Below are 5,586 nucleotides of genomic sequence, written 5' to 3' on the forward strand. Positions count from 1 at the left end.
CCGAGGAGCTCCGGCCTGGCCCCGCTCGGCCCGGCGGCCCCGCGCAGCTCGGCACCGGCGGGGGGGGGTCGGGGGAACTTCATACGACCAGTGCCTTGGCCACCTGCAGAAGCGTTCACAGGGGTTAGCCCCAGGTCTCAAAACCATTCCGCCAAGTCAGTGGAGTTAAATGGGTTTAGACCAACGTACACCGGCCAAGGATCTGACTCACCCACTTTTTGCTGGCCAAATGCTGAAAATAATTGAAAGCGTGGCAAGAACTGATCGTGACTAACAGCATAGAAGCAGGATATTAAAGGAGTTCCCTGTATATCGCGTTCTGCTTAAAACTAAAACACACATCGCGCAGCCTTCCAAAGCTATCACGACGGGAAACGCCCACAGACCTCTACTACTCTGCCACAGCTGGATCTAAGGGTTGGTGCGGAAAGAGGAGATGGAAGAGACTTCAGTATTCTCCCCAAATGCAACCATGATTTTGCTGTGTTTCATCATTTCACCGCATGATAAAAGATGGTAGCCACATGCAGAGGTGGTTTTTGTTCAAGGCTTTAGTGCCTCAATCACCCTGCAGAATTTCAACTTAAATAGTTTGGCTTTAAACACGTAACAACCTTTAAAGAATTTGTGCATGCCTCCCCATTCGAAGGCGGCCAGTAAAATGGTCCCAAAATGCTGATAAAGAGAAAGGCTTAAGCTGGTCTCCCTGTTTTGGCAGATCTAATAGCACTTGGGGATGGCAATAACGCAGTCATCTCTGCAGCTGTACCAACCTCTGTACCAGAGAGGCAAAGCCCTCGTTCTGAAATGGGGTAAGAACTTTAACTTCTCCCAGCCTGATGCCTGTAATCAGGGCAAATCCCCAGTCTAAACAAGGCCAGAGATAACAAACTGGTCCTTCAAAAGGGACGTATTTGTGTACAAACGATGGTACCTTGCCTTTCTCACAGTCCACCTCCTCCTCTGGCTTTTGCATACAATGCACTCGAATCCTCCCCCTGTGAGGTCACCCCGGTCCGTGAACTCCAGAGGACGATTGCCAAGTGACAGCTTCTACTTTTCTCCTGGCTCCTGTTCACTAACTTGTGATTTCAAGAAAGAGCAAAACAAAAAATCAGAGAAGCTGTTATGGTGTGTCCACAACTGATTTAATACACCGAGGCCAGACCATGCAAATATTAAGCCCATTAAGTAGTCCCAGTTTGGTAATGTTTGGCCATAAGATGACACCATTTTCCAAAAGCACTAAATGCGCAAAACTGGCCACGTGTCAAATCCTTGCACTGTGAAACTTGGCCTCTTCACTAGGGCTCTTCGTGTGAGAAGAGATAACATGATTCAGCCATTTACCTTTTAATTGCTCTAAGCAAAGGAATCCTTTCCAACATTCCCAACTCTTAACATTGAAAAGAAAGATCTGGAAAAAAAATTCAGGAAGTCAAATTTCAGAAATCCCAAATGCAGCATATATAAACATCTATTTTTTCCCTCATAACTGACATTCATTCATTGGAACATTTCAGTGGAACAAATGTAGAAAGACATGTAAACAGTTCATTAACATCCCATAACCTTACAGTGTGCAAACACACACACACAAAAAAAGACAACGCAGAACAAGCTAATGAAGCACGTATTTGCTAGATGCTGTGGGGTAGAGTTGTAAGGGAAATATATAGCTATACTGAGTTAAATAAGAGTTATAAACTGTGCTTCAATCACACACCCTGTCTCCCTCCCACATGCTAAAAGAAAATAGTGGGGAGTAAAGAGAGAAGGTAGAGTCATCAGGAAAGTAAAAATACTGCTTAATGCGGACACTGAAAAGCAGCTAGCCTTGCCCAAGGCACATTAACCTCAACTCATCTGCTGCTGTTTATTCTACAGAGCACTAGCACTGCTCATGTTTAACCCACACAATTGGAGACAAGAGCTTTATCGGAACTGGAGAAGAACAAAGATGCATGAAATCCACATTCTCTTCCTTAAAATATTCTCCCCTTGCATCCTCCCTTCACCCAGCTCCCCGCCCAGCCCAGTCCTCAGGAGCTCCAGCACACATCTGAACGGCTGCCAGTGGAGGAAGCGAGCAGTTTCCATACACACATCACGCCACAATGTGGGAATTCAGGAAACAACAGAAGAAAGGGGTTCCTAATAACTGTTCCAGCGTACTCGGGCCAATTTATGCAATCATACAAAGGTCACAGTAGATGTGTTAAAAAGCACAAAAGATAAATGCCACAACGGCAACTAGTTCAAAGTAGGAAAATAAATCTTGGGCTTATGAAGTGTTTGGTTGACCTGGAATTGCTCCACCTACAATTTTTTAAGAGGTTGTCCTTCACATTCTTTAAAATTCCTCCATCTTAAAGTTCCTCCCTCCAGGAATCGCTGTAACTCTGCCGTCCTTTGTCCACAGCAGCTGGAGCTCAGGAAGCTGCTGATATTATCCCTCAAGTACAGAGAGAAATTACTGCTCAGTCCTGCGTCCATTCAGTGCTGCTGAGAGGGGTGTAAATTAATTTCCATGGATCTCTGATCTCGGGCCAGTTTAACAGAGCTTTTCTTCTTGCACATAAAAATAAACTGTTAACAGTGCTCAGAAGTGCCATTTAGCTCTTGGGACCAGACAGTACATCTCCACCACCACCAAAGCAGAGGGTTCTTTGCCTAGTCTGTAAAAAAGCTGTTGGGTGAAATAATGGCCCTACAGTAAACGAACAGTAATGCAAGCAACAGTAAAAAAGACTAAGAAGAGGAGCTGAGGCCAAGTTTACTAGGTGAGCAGGAGCAAGGAATAGGTAAATACGAAAAGGGAGATTACTTTGTATTTCTTGCCATAGGAGCCAAAGTCAGTTTGATACATTCACTGAAGAAAAGGAAGTAAGTGAACAAATACATTAGGGGATGCAGATCAGAACAAGATTAGAAGATTTCAAAACCATGTAAGAATCACAAGAAATGTGTGGAGAAGGCACCAAGGCACAGGAGGGTTAAGTGGTTTGTCCAAAGTCATGCCAGGAGTTCAGTCTAGACTTGAAGAGTCTCCGAGAGTCACAGGCCACAGAACCTGCCTTGCTGCCCGCGCGTACGGTGAACTTGGGACATACAGCATTGCAGCTTTTGCTGCCATTTTACTACGGGGATGGAGAGGAGCCAGGGCCTTCAGGGTGGTCACAGCCATGTTTAAGTTGTATTTAGAGGATTTGATGTTGCTGCTAAATCCATCCCTAAGCTGTAACAAACCCTGAAAGGCTCCCTCAGGTCCTGCCATTGGGTACAGCTGCAGACCAGCTATGATTTCTGAAGAGAAACAAATTCAATCTGACTGACATGAGATTGAGGCATGAATTATATGTAAAAGCAGTTATCATTCACCAACAGATGGTAATGACAGGTATTCATAGACCAACAACACCAGAAATTACTACCATGAAACTTGACATGCATGGAATTGCTAGAAAAATTCTACTTTTCAAAACACAGGAGCTGGAGCAGTTATGCACTATTTATTCCTCTGCTCTTCACTAAGTAATTGCTGTGTCTTCCTACACAAGTTTACTAATCTATCAATTCTATATAAGAAAACTTTAATGACCACATATAACTTTTGGGAGGGAAGTAATTGCTACAGAGACTTTTGCATAGCCAACTTCATGTCCTGTCTATATTGTGATTTACACTGTGACATGGCTCCTGCTCATCTAAGGTTTTGTATGCTACTGCGTGTGAAGATTTTTAGAAGTATGTCAGTCTGGATGGTACCTCTAATGTAGTGTAACTCAAGTTCAGCATGGTTCCTTGGGTGAAGAAAGGGCCTGCACAGGAAGGGGCAGAAAAGGAACAGCTTACCACAGTGAAATGCAATATAGAGGTCAGCAGTGATGTGTCACCCATGAGTTGATTGATCAGGTACCACCTGTAAAGAGAATTACTCTAACTGCTGAACCTTGGCCCCTTTTTATGCAGAATTTCAGAAGAAAGCTGTGTAACCAGAAGAGTGATGAGCAACTGCCAACTATGGAAAAACAAATTAAATGTTTCAGCTTTGCTCTGAACGCATTCACACCCCAGTCCCCTAGACTTAAATGTAGTTTTGGCAAAATAAGGACAGCAGGGTTAGTCTGGACAAAGGGATTTCCTTACAAGACACCGTTCTTCTCCCAGAGAAGGATCTGTAAGCCTTTAACTGATGTCTATTGTACGTTAATAACCTTGATATATGAAAGTTGACCATCTCCCTCATTTCTCTGCACTCTTGCCTCTCATGCCTCTTTGAAAAGAGATGTCTCTTCAAAATCTGCTGAAATGAATTAAAAGATTCCCTCAACTTCCAGTGGATTTGGATCAGAGTAAACTGTAAGAGTAAGGCATGGAGGCCCTGCACTTCAACACAGTCTTTGTTTGCTCTCGATGACTAAAGAATGTATGAAATCACAAGAGAGCGAGATGCACAGCAGGTTCTGCAGCAAAAAACAGACTTGATAATCCTGATATTTCAATGACCATAAAGATTAAGAGGGGAAAACCACGGCTGATTTGAAACCAAAAAGCCTAACCTTTTCAAAATCTCCGGGACTTACAATGGTGCAACAGTATTGATAAATATCATGGGGACAAGGAAGAGGGGGTGCTTTTTGATTTAAAGCTTTTGCAACTCGTTTTTAATGTGGATGTCGGAAGCAGACTCAGAACTGAGAAATGAAAGAGGCCCAACCAAAAGTAATCTTTGGCTGGAAGCAACCTTCCGTTGCCTGGGAAGGTTAAAAGTATGGTGTCAGTGAACCAATGAGCGCCATATAGATGCTAGAGCTCTAATAATTGTAGGAGCAGGACCAGCTTCCCCTACTACATAGAAGCTGTACTGAATAGTAAACAGATTACTTTGAACATGAAATGAAAGAAGAGAAATGAAAGGAGAAATAATGTTATGTACAAAAAAGGTCCAATGCATTGGAACAAAATATATGAAATTCTGTTAAATAATTGCTTCAAAAAGTGACAATTATAATTTTTCTGAGCACATAGTTGTGCTCCTAAAAACGATCTTTCTCCTGTAGTAAACTACAAAAAGATTGATAATTAGAGACAGAAAGATATCAAGTTACAGATAATTGATTAACATTTCATTTTCACAGAAATGAAATACTAAAAATAGAATTATAGAACAAAGTCTGATTAGATTTTACAATCGATTTCAGAAGCTGCTGACACATTCTGGAAGAGCACCAGCACTCTCTGCTGGTGATCTTTGTTCAACACTTATCTAGAGGAAAAATGAGGAATGAAAATGCATTATGTGTTTGATATGGAATGCTGTTTTTTAAATGGATGATTAAATAGATCCCTATCAATTTAGCAAACAGCAACTCTAGGAGCTACTTACGTTTTTGGAAACAATCTAGTTATTACTAAGAAGTATATTTACTATGGGCAATCATCATTCACTGGAATAAATTTCACTGTCACAAATAAACATCTGATATTGAATGCTTCTTTCTGCAGAAGGCACTTCTGTTGTGCTGTAGCACAAAGACAAGCTGGTGTGAGAAGTTCCCATGATGCCAAATCCCTTGGCTCCAC

The sequence above is a fragment of the Haliaeetus leucocephalus genome, unplaced genomic scaffold, assembly GCF_000737465.1.
Source record: "Haliaeetus leucocephalus isolate CR32 unplaced genomic scaffold, Haliaeetus_leucocephalus-4.0 Scaffold262, whole genome shotgun sequence".
In the NCBI taxonomy this organism is placed as follows: Eukaryota; Metazoa; Chordata; class Aves; order Accipitriformes; family Accipitridae; genus Haliaeetus; species Haliaeetus leucocephalus.